Below are 24,340 nucleotides of genomic sequence, written 5' to 3' on the forward strand. Positions count from 1 at the left end.
GCATCTTAAACATCTGCACCAAACCGCTTCTTTCTGCAAGATCACTGTAAAGCAAAGGTATCTTTCAAAGTAAAAACTTATTGGCAAAGGATAGCCTTCTGCTGTGTGAGATCTTTTTGGGTGTGAAAACTCCTTGGCTTCATCTTGAATTAAAAGTAAAACATAAGGAGCATCAATAAAGAAAGAGAAATGGTGGTTTCTGGTTATGGATGGTTTTTCACCTTCATCTGCAAATTCCAGTTCCACATTCTAATGAATTTGTTCTCCCTGCCCTTCGTCACTCGTTTCCTTGGAATAAAGTATTTTAGATCAGAAATTAGTCGTATGTCCTGCCATCTGCTTCCTCAACCTTGAAGTACACCAAAGTATAGTATACTTAAAATCAAGCTCTGACCTCAGTGTAAACTGAAATGTTAGTTGTATCCATTCAGGCTTGTTCTGTGATTATTGTATATTGCAAATCTCTTTGTTCTCCCTTGAAGCTGTGCAGCAGTTATTGCTGTGGAAATGTTCATCCATTGCTCTCTGTTCCTGATTCTCACACCAAACCAGGCAGAAATGGGATGATGTACATAATGCCTTTTTGATGCTCTCTCTGTGAGCGGGACAGATTCAATTTGTGTTTCAACAAGTGAAGAAAACATTATGTTCTATATTTCAGTTATTCAGCTGAGGTTTTATAGGACAGGATATGATGATTTATTACCCTAACTACTATTATATACTTGACATATTAATAAAGGTAGGTGAAATAATAAAGACCCTCTTTTATGTCTTCGGTTGCTTTGTCACATCACGGCTAGTTCTCTCCATTGATGTCTGCTCTACTGTTTGCAGTTATGTTACCCAAACTATTTTTCTGGCTCCTGTTTTTCACACAGCAGATTACTTAGGTATTCCCAAAGCTTATTTGGACTGCAGTCACTCCTTTCAGACTTCATACTGAAAAAATCTTCTTGAGTCTGCAGTCCCGTTATTTTTCCCTTGTTAGATGAATATCATCAGGAAAAAATATATTGCTGCTGTTAAGATGATGGAGACACACAGTAAGCATTCCCAGTCAGTGCATTTTCTGTTATTACTACAAGTTGAATTAGGATCCAGTGGAGTCCAGCAAACCTGAGTGACTCATAGAGCTCATATTCTATCTTTACTGTTTTCTACTTGAAACAATTGTCAGAACTTTCTGATTTTGTGAGATACTTTGGAAATGACACACTTTTTATTGGTTTGCTTACAGATATTTTTCCTTGTATTGTAATAGCCGGCTTGGGCTATTGATTAATAATTGCATTGTTATCTATACCTTAAAATTAAGAGATAATAGCTGTAATTCTGGAGATTATTTGGGCTTAGTCCTATCTAGAGAAAATAGTCCTTATGGTAACTTGTTTATCAATAACTTAATGAACTTTTGTATTTCATTTTAATTCTCTGAGCAAGCCTGAAAATCTTCACCCTCTCTTTTTTTAGGAGAAACACAAATTTCTCTAATTTTAAAGCAGTTAAAACAACAGGGGGAGGGAATGCTAGAATGTTGCAAGAGTTGCTTGTTTGAAAAATCATTTAATTTCACAGGAGGCATTACTTGAGCATTTTTATTTGCTTATTATTTATTACAGTGTTTACTTTAGTTGTATTCTTTGCTCTACTGTGAATGCACATTTGATCTTTGCTATTGGTGAGGCTGACAGGTCCTTATATCCAGTCTCCTTACTGTACCTCACTGTACAAATAGTTCTTCCTGTGGTGATTCTCCAAGCTGATAAAGGACAACTGAAGACTGCTACAGTTAGAGATTATGAGCCATGTCTTTGTAAAAATCTCACCTTTTGAGGATTAGCACAGAAATGGCCTTGCATCTACTCAACTCATTTTGTCTCAGTTTGTACCATATTTATGTACATAAAAGAAAGTTACCTTTCTTAGCAATTATTCTGCTCTTAGGAGTGCCGAGTGAATCATAACCCTTTCATAGGTCTTCCAGCTTGCAGTATGCTCTTTCTATGCTAATGCTGCATCCACAGGTACCTTATTGCACATTCGTGGTGACAGATATTTATTTTTAGCTGTGAAAAATATTTTTCTACTTTTAGAGGAAAGTTTTCTAAATTGTTACACATGACAGTGGTATAGGGAAGCAAATTTTTTCCTTTTTACCTGAGAATCTTAAAAATCTGGATATTCTGCAGTATCTGCAGTTGGTCACCAAGTCAGTTTCCTTTTTTCCTCCTTCTTCTGACTAGAAAATTAAAATTGGTAAAACACTTGCTGATTGTCATCAGGATAAAGTACCAACAGATGTACAATTAGTATCTTTTCCTTGAATTTTTAGTAATTAATTCCATGATAAATTTGTCAATTTATTATGCCCTGCTTGAGTGATACACTAAATAGGAATTGTAGATAAACTGAAGAGACTCTGGAAAAAGCTAGAAGAATGGCAAAAGACTTAAAAGTACATGTCTTGCAAGAGAAAAATTATTAGGTTGCTGGGACAAAAGAAAGAAAATTTAAAAAGTAACATGGCAGTTTACACATTTGATGTGTAAAAGGTTGTTACAGAAATTGGTTCTCTACACTTACTGGCAAAGGCCTAAATGAAATCAGGTTAATGTGCAGCAAAAAGAATTAGGCTGGATCCTAATAATCCTGAACAGTAGGAATTGTTAAGCAATATAACAAGTTACTGAGGGATGTCATGTGGTCTCCTTCACTGTTGTTTTTTAGGATCAGATGATACAGTATTTGTCAGGGATGATTACATACTTGTTCTTACCTCTGCAGAGCCTTTTAGTTAAGGTAATGATTCCATTTTGCTATTCTGTCATTTCTCTCCCACCTTTTTCAGGAAAGCAGTACCCCTTCACTTCTGCCAAGTTAATTGTTTAAGTCAGAATTACAAAATAAGCCAGTCATGTGTTTCTACAGTTCTTCATGGCGAAGATGACGGTTTCTGGTCTGAGTTTTATTGACAGGGTTGGGTGGGGGTTTTTTTGAGTGTGTGGCTACATTTGCAAATACATTCTGGAGGGATGCAGAGCAGTGGTAATCTAAACAATTAAAATCTGTGGGATAGAATGGTGTGTAAAGTGACTCCTGGTTTTGGAGGGTCATCACACTGAAGTGACAAGGTACAGGAAAATAGTTCTGGCAGTGCTGACTTACCCAGCTGTAGGTATGGGATTTTTTCCTATTTCTGTGCTGTACATAAAATGGAGATAATACATAGCTACTTTGTAGAGTGTCTGAGTTTCTCAGATGTTGCAATACTGAAATCTGAATTTAACTATAAATTACGTTGGTCTCATTTTGTCATGTAATATTTGCAGTGATGACTTTCTCTTTTCTTTCCTTTTTCTTTTCCTCCTTATACAACTGGCAAAATGTTCTAGCAAATATGAAGCAGAAAGCATTAAAAACAACACTGAATTACTGAAACAATGTAATTTAATGAAGTATGAGGAAAATGACACAAAAAAAACATTTAGTCATCTATGTGTTTGTGGCCATTTTGGACACGAGTATTGCTAACAGTTATGGTCCTTCCAAGAGATGCTAAAAAAAACATTGAACAAAGAAAAGACGTTAAATTACACTTACAATTCAATACAACCAAGAGAATGAAAATACTCAATTTGATTTATACAGTAAAGCTGTTCCCACAACAACAGTGCAAGAGGTTGAAATAGGTCACAGGCAGCCCTCCTTACATTGCTCAATAACATTAGAAGGATTAATCATTTATGGATTATCTCCTAGAAACAATGATCTGGCGCAGACAGGTAATCCAATCTCCTCTATCTTTCTAACCTGGTTTGCCGTTTCACAGGGGATTGTGGAAGGGTGGCAGTTTTTTCTAGGAAGATATTGCCTGCCAGCTTGAAACATATAAATTGCTGGAATTTGCATCAAAATATGACAGTTCTTCTCTGATGAAGGTAGGTAATGAAATTAGATAGGTAAAGCTAACTTTTTTTAACTAGAGCACCGAGGTTTGGCTCAGAAATTGTATGAAATTCACCCTTAGTTATAGTCTGGCACTGAACAGAGTAAAGAGAGTTTATCATTGACATAAATCTGAACTAGAGAGAAAATGTAATTCCTGGGAGTCTGTATTTTACATAAATATCCAGTAATGTGTTCTTCCTGACTAAATTTGTCCAAAAATTTAAATGTAACATATTTTTTTAATGTAAACCTTTCAGTGATCGCAGCCTCGGTAAGTACACTAGATGTAGGTGTACAGCCTGACTATTATTGATTTATATACTTAGTGTAGTATATAGGGCTTTGAACATACATCTTTAGCTAGTTTTGTCATATTTTATCGAACAGTAGGTACAAGGCCTGCTGCTGAATATATCAGAACTGTACTAATTTCATGACTGAAAATGAACTCTATTGCAAATCTCCATTGTGGCAAATTAGCAATTGGACAAAATATTGCAGTAGCAAAGGAGCTCTGTCAGGGATTCGCTATTGCTTATTTCATTTTGCGTGTAGTTTTTGTTTTATTGGTATAATAGCATTAGGAAAAACAATATGCAATTATTATCACTATTATCACAAAGCAGAGTAGCCTGTTCTCCTGAGTTGTCTTGTATGGATTATAGACAGCGCAGATCAAAAAAATTACAATTAGATTAGCAAGGTTCTGCTCTGTACAGAATTAAGAAATACATCAGGAATAATTGTGCATCATAGTAGATACCTTAAGCCTTGAGAAAGCTACTTTAGGACTCTGTCAGTTTTTAACTTGGGCAATTTTTAATTATTTAGTTACCTACCTTAAATATACTGTGTCAGTTTTATGGCACTGCTGTGTGCTTATGTTTTTGTTTTCTTGTAAGCATCCTTTTGTATCCTTTCAGGCTCCTGAGCCACTTTTGATGCCTCTGTGTATCCAGCCCTTTAAATATTGAGACTATCACATACATTTTAAAATGTAGCTTTATATGCTGCTTTATCTCTGAGGCCTTACTGTAAAATAGCATTTCAGAATTCCTTTTTAATATCTTTAGCTGATCTTCTTGCAAAATATGTACATATCAGAGCAATCATCTTTAGAATAGGTTAGATAAATTTTTTATGACCAAATGTGAATTTTTCAGTAGGTTTTTCTAGATGTGGTACAGTAGTAATAAAGAAAATGCAACACAATTCTGAGAGTAAATAGCTTCTAGAGCTTTTCAGACATGACTGGAAACAAATATAATGTAAGATAGTCGGGTGATTTTGGCTGCTTTTGATGATGCTTAAGTTGTCCAGTGACAGAGGAATGGGAATCAAGAAACCTGCATTCATTTCATAGGTTATTAAACCATTCTGGCTCTCTGTACCTTAGTTTTCCCAGACATAAAATGAGTACTACGTGTTTACTGATCATTATAAATTTCATTGAAATATTTTTTTGAAGAGACATATAAACAGTAATTGTTATGACAATATTTCACTCATCCAGGGAAGTGGATTGCTGATGTATCACAAGACCTAATTTCAAGGTGAGGGCAGAGCTGCATTGACTGCTGTCATCCTAACGCTGCAGTCATGTCAAAGGAGCAGGTTCAGGAGCACAGCTGTGCTCTGGCAGGGTGGGTTTCCTCAGGCCCCACCTGCCACCTAGCATGTTCTGTGGGTGCTCATCTGCCTACTGTGGCTGGGCTGCAAACTGAAAGGTGCACATGTGCAGCCAGGGACCTAAGACACAGCGCTGGTTGATTCTTAGTGTAAGCACGTGTATCTCTTGCTCTTTGCTTTGTTAGCTTTCTCCAGGATGTAGCGTGTCCAAGAGTATTCAGTGACATAACCACACGGATTTAACGTGTGCTGTGTGCTAAGTTCTGCCCCTAACAGTTGCAGTCAAGAATCCATAACGTGGTTTTGCTTTGAAATGAAACTCTGAGGCAGACCCATCTGGTTTGGGATGGGACGAACTTCCTCTGGGGGTTAAGGAAGGCAGGCTAAGAAGGTGGGAAGGAGTCACCATACTGGCAAAAAGGGAAGCTCGGTTACATCATGACTAAGTAAATAAACTGGATGAGATCCTAACCTCTTACTTGGCTTCTTTTCACCAATTAAATTCTGGCTGATGGAGAATTCCTTTGCTGTAGTCACTTAGAAGAGAGCCATAAAGCTGTCCGCTGAAGATCCTCTGAGGAGCCCTGTGGTTAAGATGTGCAAGGAATGGCATAGGAAGGGCATTTCAAGGGGAAGGCATTAGCACACAGCATTGTGGAAATTTGCAACCAGACTAGCACAGAGTTTAGTGTAAGAAACTGGTGTAGTTCAGGCAGGCCTTAAGGGCTGTGATGGAGGTGCAGTTGCAGCCTTTAATTTTCGGACCTCATATCCCTTGTCTCTGATGTTAGACAATGAGTAATCTGATAGTAATAAGTTCTTTAAGAAGAAAAGCAGTAACATCTTATTTAATTAATTTCAGATGGGCTGTGTGCAGTTATGTGCGTAAAGCAAAATGGCAGTCAGCTAGTAAAATGTTTTCCACAAAACTCTGTGTACAGATTTACTGAATTTTCTTTTGAAAATCAATGTAACTTTAGAGATTATTCTGCCAATTAGATTGCTTGCTTTGGCACGTTTTCAAAGGAAGTTGAACTAACTAATATCTTGTGTGTTGAAATCATCCACTGCATTCATACAGTAATTTTTCCCCAGTGGTATTTTGCAATAAGATTACTTTTGCATGTGGAATTAGTGCACTGAAAGGATGAATCCAAAGAGCTTGTGTAGGGGTGACACATTTTGTCAGGTAAGGATTGGAGAGCTGATGAGCATCTCTCTAATAGATTGTAATAATCACAAAAAACACCTCTTGAATACCAGTTTACATTACAGGCTTTGATAGGTTCTGTCAAAACTCTTATGGTCAGCACGATAACTATTTCTTATTTTCAAAATTATTACGTCTTCTAAACTCTGTACAAGTTAGGTGATTTTCAAGACAAATGTAACAGACTTTGAGAGCTGCAATGTAAACAATGCACATATGCAGAACCAGCTGAAGGACGACATCGACCACATCTTGTCTTGCATTTTCCTTCTGGCATGATGCCTTCCAGAGCTTGCCAGTTCAGCTGAGCTCTGCATCCTGGAGGTGTAAACACACTGCCTGCCTAGCTGCCCAGCTCCTCCTCTGCCTGCGAGTGCAATCTGTGGCTGGTGACAGCTGGCATAGAAATTGGTGATGGGTCAGACTTGCCATGTGTGCCTGTCCCTGTGTGCATGTGTGCACCTGACGCTGGTCAGACAAAGATGGGGTGTTTTTAGGAGGCTGGACACTTCCATGACAAACAGACCTGCCAATCAAAAGAATGGAATTCCAGAAGTGAAGAACTCGCCTACAGGGCAGGAATGACCAGAGGCCGCTATTTAGCCCAGCAGAAAAAAAATTCAAAACCAGTTACCAAAACATAGCACAAAAAATTGCCTCTGTAAAAAGTTTTCACTGAAATAAAACTGGCATCCTTTTTGCTTTTTTTTGGATTAAGAAAAATTCTGATCAGCTCCGTTTTCATGATGGACTTGTCACCTGAATGATTCATGAGTAGCTATGTCTCAGAGGTAAGCTGGATATGGGGGGAGAGCTGGTGGCGTACTCGTGGTGTGCGGAGGGGCAGTATGGGAGCAGCGAGGGGGATGCAGGCTGCTCCTCCTGCTCCTTGTTTTAGCTTTTGGTAGAAAGACTATCTGCTCAGGAGGAGTGAGGGAGCTCAGGCTGAGGGAAGGTTTTAGCAGGCAGATGGCTGTGTCTTTGCAATGCATGTGTGTGGGAAGGGGACTGTTTGACCTTGGTAGTATCATGGGCATGTGTGTTTTGTAAGATTCTCCCGTTGTGGTCTGTTTGGGGTTTTTTTCTTGGTTTTTTTTGGGCTCAGTCTTAAATTCCAGCTGTAACAGGGAGCTGGCCAAGTGAACTGTTGAGATTTAGCACTTCAGGGCCACCATGTGATTCATGAGGTTCTGTGACATGACAGCCAGGCAATGCTGTTGGCTTATGGACAGCTGTGGGGAATGCTTAAGAGCAATAATCTGTTATTCTTGCTCCTTTAGAAAATCCCCCAAGTATTACTGTGTAATATCAGGGGTTTTACATTTATTCAACCGCAGATATTCCTTTCATAGGCCCTAACCTACTTCACAGTGCTTGTTTAATGGCCACACTTCTGCAAAGTGCTCTCCATGGCTTAGTGGCACAATGCCAACTGCTGAGAGGTTTGAAGGGTAGTAGCTATTTGTTTGTTTTTAAATAACAAGAGACTTGCTAAGTAAAAACCACTGCAAGTGAAAGCTAGTAACTGAAACACTGACTTTACCAGGTGGGCAGGGCTGCCAGTATAAAGGCACTTTGTCAAACACTTGCAGAAAGAAAAAAATAAAGGTACAATAGTTAGTAAATAAATAATTGTACAAATTTATTTTGTTTGTTACCACCATGTCAGCAGAGCAGAGAGAGAGACTTACTAACCTTACTTGAATCCCCATTAGTTCTTCATAACCTTGATAAAAAATCGGAGAGGAAGAAAAGAAATTGTCTATATTCTGTCTCTTTAAGTTGACTTTTCATTTGCATTTCTGATCAGGATTTAATGATTAATGTTTGTAAAAACATTCTAGTATATGGGCTAGCTGCAAACTGTTCACTGAGATTATTATTTAGGATACCTCTTAACTGTAGTTTTAAGTGACATTGTAGTAGCTCTTGAAAGGCCTCCAAAGCCATCATCCTCCAGAGGATACCGTAGTGAGGCATGTAATGGGACATCAAAATTAATTTATTCTTTTAATTTATACACAAAAAGGTTATTTTTGATACTTTCGTTACCTGTTTCTCATTAAATAATCTAATACTAGAAAATGTTTGCCCTGTAAATATGTCAAAAGGGTATATCTTGGTTATTTGTATGTAGCCAAAGAAATACAGTAGCATCAGGACTTGTATATATACTTCTATTACAATCAGCAAAATGGTAGAAGAGGCAAAAGGCAACTAAAATGTAGACCTGTAGCAAGATCTTCTGTTAGTTTGTGGATTTTTGAGGCTTCTACAGTCTCTTTGGGGCTGATTTTTAACTCATGTTTCAGAACTGCTTTTTTTTTTGCAGTTCCACCAAGCTTATGGAAGAGAGGAACTTTGCAAATCTCCATAACCTATTTTTCTGATAGGAAACTTTGCAAACATGTGACTGTTAGGGGCTTCACTGATCTATGTGAAGGGGGAGCTGTTACCAGCCTTAGTCTGGATCTGAATGACCCAGATTGACCTCAGCGGCTGGGCTGACCCTTTCATCAAGTCCACAGTCGTGATGACTATGGTCACCCCTGTGAATGTTCACTCGTGCTAACATCAGTGCTATTTAAGGGAGCATCTAAATTTGTTCTCTCACTAGTCAGTAGCGAGGTGTGTGGCTATTTGAAAATGCTCGTTTTGTGACCTTTGGCTTGCATCAAGAACCTATTTCAGTCCTAACCTTTGGCTTGTATCTTGGTTTCTGACTCAGGCTCTTGACCTTTAGTATTTAGCCTGAGTGCTCGTCTTTGGGTGCCAGATTACCTGTTGTCCTAGGCTTGGATTCTGGTTTCAGATACTGGCTTTAACTGCTTATTGCAGTTTGGCTCTTTAATCTTACTTGTTCTCTTCAAATTTTCTTCTTAGGGCACTAACTGTACTTTTTACATTTCCTTTTCTGCCTTTCTCTAAATTAGTCAAAACTCTTGTAATCAGAACAGTTCTATTCTAACTGCATCCTTTCTCTCATGGGTCGTTAAACTGAGGATGCAGAGCTTTTTGGACACTCCTCCAGGAATCCTTGATTCCTACTCAGCATAGGTAGTCATTTGGTTGCCTTTGTGCCTCCGGGTAGATGGGTGGGTGCCCATCAGCAGAACCTCAGCCCCAGGTGGCCAGGAAAAGTCTGCTTTATGGCTGGACGTTCCAAAAACCAAAACGAGTGCAAGCCTGAGAAATCCCAGCAGCCTGTTTGCTACAAATCTGTTGCTGAGACACCAACCTGTAAAGTAACTGATTTGACCAAATGTGTCAGAATGAAAAACTCTCCATAAATTAAAATGAAATCAGTTAATTTCCTCCTAAGACATTTTATATGAAATGACAGCAAAGTTATATTTAAGGAAAATAAACCCAACCCCCAACATCTCTGTAGTATTTTCAGTCAAAGCACCACAAAATGCTGTCAGTTTTGAAGGTCAGATGGCAAGCTTCATGTTCATGGTCGTGACTACATGCTCACATGAATTTGTTTGCCTGGCTTTACAGGAACTGTTTGCGTGAATAACTACTCCCGCAGAGTGAATAAAGGCATTTGCAATCTGGTCCCAGCTGGAAACTTATTTCTGAAGCCAGTTCACTCCCTTCATAAAGCACAGATTCTTTATTTTATCTTGTTTTGTATTTCGTTCAAATGGTTTGAGATCTTTGGCTTGACTGCTACTCCATTTCAAATCCCTTCCTACTGGAAAAGACGTATGTTTCAGAGCTGTTAATTCTTTCTGGAATAGAGATATTCTTTTTGTCTGGAAGGAGAAGGGTAATTGCTGCCTGCCTGGATATCAGTTAATTAGCAGTCTCCTCACTGGCGGATGCCTGGCTAAATTCGCTCCTTTGCTGATTTATTAAATAACTATGAGACTATTCAGGCAGCCCCAATAGTATTTTGTAACAAAGCACTGATTACTTGGTATATTTAATGGCAAAAAGGGATGTAAGGAAATACAGGGCATATAATCTCGATTGCTTATGAACCTTTCTCTCACACTTTTCCCTTGGATCGCAGAGCTCAGTGAATTAGATCCAGTTGTTCTTCAAGTGAGGATGTGGCATAATTTCAGAGGAGTTATTGACTATCCTTTTCTTCCATGGTTATTGCAGTCTTGGCCTGCTTGGGAATGCAGCATAACATTTCAAACAGGAATCATTGTCGTAGCCTTAGCAAGGCTGCCTAGATTGGGAGAATGAGCTCCGCTGAGTGCCGAGGCTTGTGTCGTGGCTTGGGAAATGCACGGAGGAAATGCATGATAAACCTTTTGCTCAGCTCCCCTGTCACATCTGCGGTGTGGCGGTCCATTAACATGCCACTGGCTCAGCAAGAGCACTGGGGTCTGCCCAGATCACTTGGTAGCTGTCAAGTGGATAAGACAAGCTTTCTTGGGAATGTACTAAGATAATTACAGGAAGGTGAAGTTAAATTGTGTACATGCACTGCTTCTAGTGCTGTGAGCAAAGGAGGCTTTATTCTGTGGTACGGAGACCAGATGGACTCGGTGACTGTTCTTTCGATTTCTGGGGGAGAATGCAGTACATATGGTCTAGAATCAACACCTCATTTTATCAGTTCAAGTCACACAACCACACTCCCTCGCCCCTGCCCCCAAACTGCCCCCCCTCCCCCATTTTTGTTGTTGTTTTATAAACAGAAAATCTACTGGTGAGTGTGAGCAGGTATGTATTAAGGCAGAATTTTGAAATTTGCCAGCTCTTTATCCCTTTTGCTGAACCCCCATGGGAGTCCAAAAGCCCAAGTTCTTGTCTTCTCTTTCCTGCAGGCTAGAGACAGCTGTTATTTTGAAAAGAGAAGCTATGTCATTCTTCTCAGGAATCTGAAAAAAGCACAGGCTTTCTGTTACTTTAATGCCTGATCAGATGATTTGCTGGTTTTTTATATATTTATATTTATATTATATAAAATATTTTTTTGTTTATTATTATGGTAATATATAATATATCTATATATATAAATACTGCTGTATAAATTGTGAAAATGGAAGGTCAGTAGGTTCCATGGTTAGGCCTAACCCTGTTCTTTTAGGACCAATCCTTGCAGCATATCTAAGATATCTTAGTACACAAAAGGTATACACAGGTATTTCCTAAGTATTACTTAATGAGTAATAGCAATGGTCAGTTTTAATTAATGCTGGGGAGGAGCATTTTAATTAATGCTAACTGGGGAGGAAGCATGCTCCAGTTTTCAGGTACTCCTTTCCAATACATCGTTCCTACAAAACTGAACACAAGTGTTAAAACATTATTCTACACAGCATTGTCATTCATCTTTGCAGCCTTTCTGCAGGGAAAACAAGAATTAACTCCCTATCTTAATGTACTGAATAATTTAATGTGCTGCACGAGATTAATTTGAAGAGAGCCCTTTTTGCAAAGTAGTAGGTAGACAGGAAAATGTAATAAATTTGGGGACCTTGCTTGGTAACTCTAGTTTAAATGTATATGACTGTACTTCATGGTATGGTCATATAAAAGAATTTTAAAAACCCTGTGGTCTATGTGTCAAAATAATTTACATTTTAGGTTTATCTAGAACTTTTCTGCCACATTTTGAATTTGTGTGAAATAACAAACCTTTGTTTTTAACAAAATGAGTATGGTAGAAAGGAAGAAACTATCATTTTAGATATTCATATATAGTAGGCAGAGACCTAAATGTAAGTTTTGATGTCTGTTAGTTCTTCCTTGAGTAAACACCTGCCCTGAGAGGTGTTTGTGGTAGGGCAGTTTTGCTGTTGTTTCATCCCACAGTTTAAGAACATTAAAGCAGTAAATAGCACAGAAAATAAATTTTTGTTTAATGGAGGCAACTAACTCACAGCGGGACAAAAATGTGTTAAGGAACCAGGCTGAAACATTGCACTGTCCTCTTGTTACAGATCAGAAATCATGGGTGGAGACAACACAGGCCAGGTAATCTTTGAGTTTAGGTGGGCTGGACCTTGTGTCAGCTTAGAACACTTTTCATATGAATACTAAAACTGAACTAGTCTTAGTAAAGGAGAAGCAGGATCTCATGGTTCTCTAAATACCTTTTTTTTTTTGCATTTAAAGCAATAGTTAGTTTTGAAGGCAGAAGTGGTTACTAATGATCCTTTAAAGCAACGATGATTCCTTTCTTATTTAAAAAAAATCTCCTTACTGAAATGTTATTAAAGGCTGTTTAGAATGCTTTTATTTTAATTAAATGATTATGTGGAATTAGGTAAAGAATTACATTGACTTCAGAAAACTTTCAGGTGGTGGTGCCAGTTTGCTCTTTACGAAGATGTGAAGGATGATCATCAGAGGGTTACTATTGCCGCACTTGTATCTCACTTACAGCTGGGGCTGCTGTCTTTGGTTTTTGCAAAACTAGCTGACGTTTTTTTCATCCTGGCTAGTGTACACTGACCTGATGCACACTTTCAAGTGTTTCAACAGTATATGTGAAGATCACTGGTTTGAGAGAAGCAATTTTCATGGATTCCTTATATTTGATGTCACAGAAGACTTGCATCTTGCATTGTGGGCTCTGTAACTCAGTTTTATTTCTGATATTTTAGAAAGCACACCTACAAGTATCTAACATAATTGTAGATAAAAAGTCATCAATGTTACATTCAGGCTTTGGCTCTTCCTTTGTATTTCCCATTATTCATTAAAAATAACATGCTGACTGATCTCATTTTGTGATGCACAGGCACGCCATATGTATGAGAAAGACCTCCCAAAGCCTAGGAGGCTATTTTTTTTTTCCTCCAGTGAACTGTTTTTCTTCCAAGTCCTGCTCCATATCTATTTTTTTTTCAAATAAATTTTTTTTTCAACAAGATCTTTCTATGTGACAGGGAATCAAAGATGCCTTAAAATTTCCTTGTTTCCTCAACTGAGGGATCAGCCTTAAGCTGGTGTTGGTTTAGGATGTGCTGGAAGGTTGGATGTTTTACAACTGCACAACCTCCACACCGATGGTAGAGGTTAAATTGCCTTTTAACCTTCTCCAAGTATACACTAGGAAAGGATCACAGACACACAGAACAATTGGGGTTGAAAGGGACCTCTGGAGATCTGGAGTCCAACCCCTTGTTAAAGCAGGCTCACCTAGATTGTTCTGGCTGCTGTTTTTTCACTGTAATTCCTATCTACTTCATGGATCTCTCATTAGATCTAAAATCTAATGTCCTTCAGGAAGTAATTAATACAACTTTCTACTGGGAAAACAGTTGCAAAACTATTGAGAAAAATTTCTTTTCTGACTTACCCATTCATGGACAGGTATTTGTATTTCACCCTGCATCAGAGGCACTTCCTCTGCTCCGTCACCCTCTGTAGGAGCAGGTGTGATGGGGCTGTTCCTGCATTCTGCATGAAATTGGCTCCTTTTCCTCTTGCCACTAGTGGGCTTGGACAGTAATGAAACGGTGGATGATGCATGCACCATGAGGTCATGTCGCTGTTGTTACATATCCCTGTGTCAGGCTTTCCATGATAGAAGTCTGGATGCTCTGCAGGAAAAGCTAATAATGCTCCCAACAGGAGAGTTCCCGGCTTGCAGAGCTATGGAGGAGTGCATGTCCTCTGTGGCCTGCACCCCCTCAAATCCCTTTTGCACTGTTTTGAAACTGCACTGAGACCAACTAAGTGGATGTTCCCACAAAATTTCCAGCCCAGGCAGAGACATTTGCAGAGCATACTTGCACCTTGCCCAGACTTAATTCTTGAACTTCTTCTATATACTCAGAATTCCAATAAAAAATCTGGGGGTTGGGTTTGGAGATACTGAATAATTTGACACAAATTTCTGACTGGCTGGTAGGTCATTTAAGGCTTTGAAACTAACTATGTAAAAAAAGGTGATGTGGAAGCTATTATTTGGAATAAAAGCAACTTTTAGGTGTCTTTAGCAGTTCACAGGGAAGAAGCTTGTAAAAAAAAAAAGAGTATTTGCTCATATCTTTTCAAGAGTGATAGCATAATTGCTTTTTCTGTTAATATTGACTTAATAAAATGCCCAGTGCCTTAGCTTTTAAACACCTTTACACTTCATAGTCTCTGAATTTGATATAGGCATTAAATTAGTAGCAGCTATTACTCTTCTCTTTTTGTCCTCCCTCCCTGAATATGCATCACAGACACAGGTTGTACAATTTATAAAATGTGGACAAGTGCAGACACATTCCGAAAAGTCACAGCAGCTTCAGGTAGTTCTTTTCAATTTTAAAGTTTCTTTGAAAGCTTGTAAAATTAAAATTTTCCAATAAGCTGTAGAAAGAAGGATCTTTACTATTAAAAAATACCTAATTCAAAATGTCTTCTAGTAATATGGAAGAAGAACTTGATATGGAAAATGTTCAAAATATTTTAGAAATAAAATTGACTACTCTATTTCAACATTTCCATTTTTCATTTGGATCTTTTTTCATGTTCAAACTTTTACACGTACAGACTAAAATATTTCAATATTATTATAAAAATATTTCAACAGGGCCTGGCTGTTATTTCCAAATTAAAAGACAGTGCAATCCACATTTTGCTAAACATTTTTTAGTTTCAATGTTTTTTATCCACTTCAGATGAAAATAAGTTTTGAAATGCCTGAATTTCCCAACGGATAGACAACCCATTACCCTAACTAAGAGAGTTTTTGCCATAGAGCTCCGTAAAGTAGGATCCGTGTCCTTATTACACAAAGCAGTGTGCTTCCTCTTAAATCTTGACTATCAAAGCATTAACAGCTGCCAGATGAGAAAAAATGTGTAGCACGTCAGAACTATGTATCAGTAACACATTGTTTAAAATCAAAGGAAATTAAGACCCCCAAAAATTGTGTTTCTTTTCACCTTAAAACTAAATCAAACCAATGTTAATTAACCTTCAGAGACAGCAGTAACTTCAGAAAATAATGGCTTTTCCAGGATTTTTATCAGTGGAAAGCCCTTGGTCTCTAAATACATAGCACAGGACTGTTTTTACAGTTGCAAGGGATTATTTAAAGAAAAAAAGAAGTTGCATCAAGATTTTTAGTCTCACTGAAGTCCGTGAGCGTTGGATTAGGTCCTTAGATCCGGTTACGTAAACATTTCTGTAACATTTTTAGACTGCAATGTTTGGACTGTTACTATAGAACGCTGTGGTGCTTTTCATAGCTTGATGTTTTAATACCTACACTTGAAGAGCTTATAATTTATTTTCCACCTGATACATGCTCTTCCCATGTTACCAATACAGTGGTATTTAAGGGTATCACTCTTTCCCTTCTGTACTCATTGAAATATGTGAAACAGCTGCCTGAGATCTGACCAAATGGAAGAACGTTGCTAAGCCTCAGTGATCCTTAACTTGTAGGGGAGGAGAGGTTATCCTTTGCGTTTTATGTTGCAGCTATTTCTTGTTTACCTGTGGGTAGGAATAGTTTTTTTTTAATCCACTGTCTTTGCTCCTCATGCCTAGTGAATGGATAAATATGGCCACCCATCTGGATGCTGCCTTGAAGACTTCCAATGTATTTTCTCTTTTTCTTACTGTTTATGAGCTTTATCCTTGTATAGCTTTATCCCTGTAGGAAGTCAGTGCAAAGTCTAAGGTCCTTGCCCAGGAATGCTTAGTCCCACTTAAAAACCTTGCTTCAGGTGTCGTCTGGGGCTTCAGAGACACAGAAGGTTTGTGGTAGACTTTGCAGAGGAGGCCTGGAAGCAGGCAACTAGTTTTTGATTCAGGGTGCTGTATGGCCAGTTATAAGATGAAGACAATACTCATAATTCTGGGGTCCTGTTAGAAGGAAATGAGGACCTGAGGTTCAAAAAGACCAGATTCTTCTCCCGTTAATTCTGCATACTGCACTCACTTTCTACCTGTTTTTTTCTTTTAAATGGTCTCTCTATTAACTGGGTAGTGTTAAACAAGGGGATCAGATTGGTCTAAAAAGAGCGAATAATAGATGCCTTGTATCAGAACTGCTGAAAGGTCACATGCTGACAAAAGTGATATGTGGTCCCTCGTTTGCTGTTCATTCTTTCTACACTCCTGCTCTATCTGTTACGCCAGCACAGTGACACACGAAATCACTGCATCTGAAAAGCATCAGCATTTTGCACAAAGGAAAAAGACTGAGAGTGCCAAGAAAATTGTTTTGAACGTGTGGCCTGTATCTTATGCAAACAGTGTGCCCTTCCCTGACAACACAAGCAAGAAGGGGACTGGAGTTCCACCTGCTCTCTGTGCTAAATGACAATAAATTTTATATTATAACACACATGCTTGTCCTGATAAAGTTACACACATGCTTGTCCTGATAAAGTTATGACAGAACTGTGGTTCTTAAGCAACAGCAGTGTTAATGACTACAATGAAAGTAACTCCTTTGCTACCAAACTGAACTGACGTTGCATGGACATGTGTTTGTTTTAATACTGCCTTTAATTTCCCATTTCTTACAAGCATCAGATTTCTCATATGATGAGCATAACATAGTTTTTCCATGTTTAGCACTTGCACTGCATTAAGAATGATGCATCAGACTTGCTGTTATGAAGGATGCAGTGCTGTTCTTCCTTGAGAGCTGCTGAAAGAATATCACAGTCCAAACCTGCATTCATTTATGAAATCAATGAAGATGCTACCTTAACAAAGTCAATGGGACTACGTGACCTATATAATTTTTATCTTACAGACTGTGTTCTAACCAATTCTGAGCACGGGAACTAAGCCCCTTCTTTTCTGACTTACTGGAATTCTTCAAATCCTCATAAAAATTTACTGATAATAATAGCAATCATATGTTGCACAGATACTACAGTTCATCTCTAAGTGCTTTTTAAAGGTAAGAAGCATCTTCATTCATGCTGAAACAAAATTAAATTGTTTGTGCTAAGTCCCACAGCACCTACCGACAAAGATGGGGAGTGAATAAACCATCCAGTGCACCAAGTCCGTGTAACAGTACCTGCATCTTTGTTGTTCTTACTGTTTTCTACAAAAGTAATAAAACCTGTTAATTTTTTTTAAAATATAAAAAATAATAACTAATACTATGGTTCTATACAGACTTTACCAGCATTAGCTAGCTCTGTTACTGCAAGAAGTGGTCCTAAACTTCTCTGACCTTGTCCACAAGCTGGTACATAGGAACAGATTCTCACAGGTTGGGAGGGACCTCATGAGGTCACCCAGCCCACCCTCCTGCTCAAAGCAGGCATCAGTACTGACCTCAGATGAAGTCGTTCAGGTCTTTGTCCAAGTTAAAACAGATCCACCATCACAGCTTACTTTTAATCTCAGTTCTTTACTCTGGGTCATTCTGCATCCATGTGGGTACCGGTATTTATGCTGACAAAGGACCTGAAGGGAGGAAGCAGAGGGGCAAGTGAGATAATTTCTTTCAATGACAGTACTAATTCATGCTATTCTACAATGTAAGGCTTACTATTGGAGTATAAAAGATATTTTGATGCTATGCCCAGTCCTGCTTTCTTCTTGTATTTAGATATTTGTTGGAGCAACAGTCTCAGCTTTGAATGGAGGAAGGTAGGAAGGTAATCCACACTGTTTGAGAGAAATCTGTCATATTAGCGGCACTTTCCACTCCCCAAAGCAGTCCAAGCAGACATATTTTCATGCATTCCATAAGTGAAGTCTGATATTAACTGTTCAGATGTAATATTTGTATATGGTCTGCCTCCTTTTTCTAGCTTATTTATTTCCATTGTACTGTAGCATAAATTTAACTTAAATTACCCTATTAATACTTAGCCTTCTGGATCTTTTAAACCATTCACAGTAGTTTCATAGCAATATATCTCACTAACCTTTCGATGCAATTCCCTCTCTATCACACCATCTTAATGACAGAAGGATAGTTCTCCTATCTTAACTTCTTGCATCATGCTTTGTAAGATACTGTTTGTTCCTGACATGTGAAGGCATCTTAGGATGCCGTCCTTGAAGCCTTTGCTTTCCTTTTCACTGCATTCTTCTTGTGTCTGTCTGTGCTTTAAGTTTTATGCTCTGCCAAATTTTAGCCTGGAGTGACAGCAGAGAAATGAGCATTATAATGAAAGTGCTGACAAACCCTTAGCTGTAATGACGTGAGTGGCACAGCTATCATTTGAGTTTGCTCTGTTCTTTACTTTAAATCTTTAATGCTATTTTCTCCTTTTATCCTGTGTTGAGCAGTGGGATTACTCGAGTGGTTTATGGCTTAGAAGTTGTGCAGTTAAGTGAGTTGTTCAGTGGGGTGGAAGGACTCCTCCCTGGGGGCTACCTTCTTCATTTTAGAGGTGTGGAAAAGTTTAAGGTTTGAGGAGGAAAACCACTGTTAGTAAGATGTTTGATACTGCATCACCCTTCCAACACTGCCATCCACTTTGCCCCCTGTGACCGCTCACTCTAATGACACCTTATTTTATATACCTCTGACTGAGGTAAGGTCAGCATCTTCTAAGGTGGAAAAAAAGGCATTTTGTATTGTAAAGGGGAAAAAAGTGAAGCCTTAGGAGTGAGAAAATTTAGCTCAGAGTAAAGAAGTGTTAGTTGATGATGTAGGCATTAATATTTTAGACTGTAAGTCATTTGAAGCAGGATGTCTGCAGCCCTGTGTGTATGGATGCTGTCCAAAACATTTCTGACATTACCACAGCACAAATAATGCATGGACTAGATATGAATCCATACTGAAGTGCCCACTCGCTGTCTGCATGTACCTGACATTGCAGCAATGGAAGTAATGATCCTGTGGAGTTTCCCATTGATTTCAGTGAAAGCAGAAACAAATTTTCAAGAAGCCTTTTAGATTAGATCTTTAGCTTTTCTAAAGTGGCAGAAGTCCTTTCATCTTGGATATGCCCTGCCATTTTATACTAGACAAGGATTTGGCTCTGAGAATTGCCTCTGGGCAATATCTGCCTGATTCCAGTTAGATGGAGTTACTGCGTGAATGGATGGGTGGCTCTTGCTGGTACCAGTGACTACGTAATGCTAAAGAAGAGGGGAATGATAATCCCTTTGGCTCCACCATATATCTTCCCATAGTGACTGAGATTAATACTGCTTTAATTTGAACAAAATAAATACAGTATGCATGTATTAAAAGAGATAAAACAGGATGTATGTGCAGAGGGATGTTAACAGCCTACAGACATTGACTGACATGAGCCTCGTGAAGCCCAGCCCCATTTCCCCATTGGGGAAATGAAATCGGCATCTTTGGACATGGAGAAGACTTGACGAGGCAAGGTCATGAGCAACCTGCTTTAAGTTAGCCCAGGGCATTGGACCAGGTGGCCTTCAGAGGTCCTTTCCAGCTGATGCTGTTCTATGAATCCAGTCTATTAAAAGCAAGGTTATATAGTGAAAAAAGTGTTGTTAATCTGACTAAAGTGCTGAACCAGTAGGTGCTTAGACCTGCCTAGAGGGACATTAATATATCTGGCAGGATCACTGAAGGAAGACCCTTCAAGTGTGTTGTACCAGCAATAGATTAGCTACATGCTGTCAGCAAAGTTAGGGTACAAAGTTTTATTTGATCTCCTGGGCTCCCCTGACACTGTGAGATCAGTATTTCTCTCATTCTTTATGATGATCTTCAAATCAAAATGCTTTTGCCTCGAGAATTCACCTGCTTTGTCTGTAATCATCCCCTTTTTCCTTTGCTTTACTGTATGGAATTGATGCTGATTCACAGAGATTAGTGTGCATCATACCTGCCTTTGCTCTCGTTTTCCTTCCTGCTTTTCACGAGTGACAGCATTACGTTGCAGGCCCTGCACCCACTCCTCAGGCTCTCTGGGGTGTGATGTGGAGAGTTTCTGGAACTGTGTTGCACAGATGTGGCTGGCCTGGGGAACACTGCTGCAAGCTGCTTCCCATAACAAACAGCACAAATGCTTCAGATCATTGTTTTTCTTTAAATCCTCTTGGTCTTTTAAGACTTCACTCCTAAAGAAGGCACACAGGCACACTGTCTATACAACTGGGTGTAACACTTGGTTTCTTGAGCTGACAGCTACCACCAGTTATTCATTAATAGTCTTTTGAGGGACAATGCCAATAAGAGTGAGAACAGCAGCAGTGGGGGTGATATCATGATTCTCTGAGTCAGGTTTGATTAAATAAAGTAAGGAATCATCAGAAGAAGCTTCTGAGAATCAGAATTGCAAAATAGGTGAAAACAGACTTCTCTGGATTATGTCTGACTAAAGCTAAAACAGTTTTCTGTATTTCTGTATTTCTCCATTGACAATATTCTGCTGGTCATAAAGCATATGAGCATAAGAAAATTTATGGGAAAAGATCCAAGCAACCTGCTTGCTTTCTTTTGCTTTACTATCATTATACTACAGAGCAGACACAGTAGCTGAATAAAAGTCAGAACTTCTGGGGGTTTATTCTTACCCGAGACCTGTAATTGCACCAAAACTTGTTTCATCTCTTGTTGCCTCATCTGTCTTCCACATAAAATGTCGATTTTTTATTTATATTGAAAAGGAGCTTTAGAAGCTTAATCCATTCGTCTTTGTAAAGTATTTTGAAATATTTAGAACATGACACGTGAGTCCAAATATTTGGTCGTTAGGAACCTGCTGTGCTGGATGATAATGGTAATAAAATCCAGATGTGTTTTTTGTGAATGCTTTTCTGGATTCTTGTTTTGCAGTGTGACATAAAGAGTTCCTAAAAAATCCTTGTCAGAAAATGCAGTTATACAGCACCTCTAGAACAGATACATGTTCTAGATACATGATCTCAGTAATTCCTGGACTGGGAACATAGATACAGGAGACAGACACGCATTTTTTTCTTGCGTGTACAACCAAAATTATGTAATGATTATTAATAATTAAAAAAATAGATCAGAATAATGAAAGCATTATTCTGATTTCATTATGATTGCTGTTTGAGACACAGATATAAGCTGAAAAATATTGATCTGTTGAGTGTCTAGTAATCTTTCAGAAAACTTTCAGAAACGCATAACTGTGCAATAAATTCTAGACTTTTTGTCCTCTGTACCTCTTTTCCAAATAGTTTATGGGAAGTCCAATAAGTCAAGTCAAGAAGAAAGCTTTAGAAAACCAAGTATATATATATATGTTCTGCCTAAGAAGCCACAAAATTTTTCATCCCTGAATACAGAGGCAGTATTTGACACTAGGACATTCTGGTATATGTGGCAACATGTAAACCCCTGTTGGGTCATAGTGACAATGTTTATGTGGCTTAGCCAGATAAGATCCATCCAGCCATGTAAAGAAATGCCCTGCAAAGTGACAGACAGGTATGTGGGTGTGCTCTCACCCACCTCAGCCCAGCGACTTTTTCCTGGCAGACTGCTTTTCAGTGGATGCTAAGAGAAAACAAGAATTTCATTTTAGAGGGACTAAGGAAGAGACTTGTGGGAGACAACAGTCTCTTCAGCTGTCTCCCTGTCTTGGGGCTCACTCATCAACTTGTTAAGTGCTGCTAAAACTTGCCCTAACTAGTTTAGCTTGTTTGCCTTTTCCCCACTTAAACGTATGTATTACATACATCAGCAGCAAGTCTGCATTCTATTCTGAGAGTTACTTTCCTGCAGATTTCCCTATGGAGAATTAGCATATATCTTGTGGGGAGAAAAAAGTGTGTCAATGTCTGACACATTAAATTTTCTTCTATATTTGCCCTTCATTCATGTACAGCAAGAGGCTAAAAATTTTCAAGGATATTTGTTGATTGTCACTCTTACTTGTGCTTGAACATACCCATACAGCCTTATGCAGAGGCATGGGAACTTTGAATTTTAAAAAGGTAAGGAAAGGTTTTATATCCTTGTTTATCCTCCAGGCACTGTGCTTTCACTTCTCTTTTGATGCTGATGAGAAAGAGGCTTATTAATGGGCTGGTTCAATAGACTTGTTAAAAGATTTTCTTTAAAATAAAGGAAAAAAACCACACTTTGAAATTCCATCATTGAATGAAATTACATCACTGGTTTAGTCTTTATTTTCCAAATGACTAAGCATCTCATTTTTATACAGAATAAAAATTCTTGTGAAGAAAAATTGGTCACAGTTCAGATGTTTTCTAACAAGACATCAGCTGCATCATTAGTATGGTTTTCCTCTCTAAGCTGAGCATCAGCATCTATGAGAAACAAGTGATATGCTGAGCTCCACATTCTTCCTCCCTCTTCGATCTGCATATCGTGCTCCATTGCTGTGGTACATTAATTCTCTTGTGACCCAGGCATTCATAAATTAGCTCGCTCAACATCACTCCAGAGAGCATAGAATTCCAAACTTTAGTGAGGGAAAGATCTTGCAGGTCGGCCCACTCCATTTCCTCACCAGTACAAGATTGTTCTAGGATACCGAGTCTATATATCCTCTCTGCTGATACAAAACCACGTGTGTGGTCTAGGAGCAAAGGAGAGAAGCCAGAAAGATGTGCTTGTGAAGGAGCAGGGGGAACCAGTGGCACTGAATTTCTGGATTATTCTGGTGACATGGGTGGAAACTGGGACAACCACCACTGAGACACTTATTTTCCTCTCCCTGAAGCATTTCAGACCCTTCCGTCTCTCCAGTGAAGACCTGGTATCCTTCTGTTTAGAAGTATTCCTTCCAAGGAAGAGCCATCTTGTCCCGTTCCTCACAGATTTCAGTGCAGGAGAGAAAAAGGAATCCTATTGTTCAGAACATTTTATTGCAAAAAATAATATGTATTTGATATGTGAGAAACAAGCTATATATTTTTTCTGTAGAGCTTGAGATTAAATTTATGAATGTTATCTGAAATGTTCTGGAGTTAAATACATTTGTATGGCAAATTTTGTTTTCAACATCTTTTCTGATTTATGAGAATCAGTCTCATACAAATTCTATTTGCTTTGGTTTTAAACCCAGCCTTGTTTACACTTTTTTTTTTTTTTTCTGCACAAAGCGTTGCAACACTGTGACAGCTAGTGCATTTACAGGCACATAGCCTTCCCAGACGGTATAATCAGATGAAGGTAATTTAGTAATTTTATAGAGGTAAATCTTCACACAACTAGTTGTATACTGAAATATAATCCCTCTAGTTTTTGTGTTTACAAGGTCATTCAATGAATTATTTGCTGACCTTGTCTATTCTCAACTATCAGATCCACTGCACATAGTGTGCAAAAGAGTTTGGAATGCTGTGTTGTGTTCACACACGTAATTTTTGGCTCCAGTTTAAAGGAATAAACCCACATCATTTTCCTAAGGCTGCCATACTTTAATATAAAAGGCTTAGTGCTTTATGTCTGAGAAAATGTAAAAGCTTATACTCTGGCTATATCTTTACACTTATTTCATAGTATACTGACTGAAAACCCCACAGAACATGACGGTTCAGCTTTCAAGTCAATCTCATGCTCCTGGGCTGCAAGAGTGAAAATGCATTTTGACAACGCCGTTCAGGCTATACATCCAGCTAACTTACGGATATCTGTTGACAAATATCAGTTTTGTTTCTCTGTGGAACTTTGCTTTACGATTGTGTGTTAATGGGTGGATGTACAAATATATTCTGGAAGTGGCC

At 38.5% G+C, this 24,340-nt stretch overlaps 1 protein-coding gene across 1 annotated transcript in view; it reads left to right on the forward strand.

Moving 5' to 3' along the window:
* The first annotated feature begins 3,831 nt into the window (after window positions 1–3,831).
* CACNA1D (calcium voltage-gated channel subunit alpha1 D) overlaps window positions 3,832–24,340 on the forward strand; it is a 235,437-nt gene continuing 214,928 nt past the window's right edge. Inside the window, exon 1 of the mRNA XM_055710188.1 lies at window positions 3,832–3,941. The gene's annotated coding sequence lies outside the window, so the exon portion shown is untranslated. The remainder of the gene's footprint in view (window positions 3,942–24,340) is intronic.

This window comes from Falco cherrug, chromosome 4, assembly GCF_023634085.1.
Source record: "Falco cherrug isolate bFalChe1 chromosome 4, bFalChe1.pri, whole genome shotgun sequence".
Lineage (NCBI taxonomy): Eukaryota > Metazoa > Chordata > Aves > Falconiformes > Falconidae > Falco > Falco cherrug.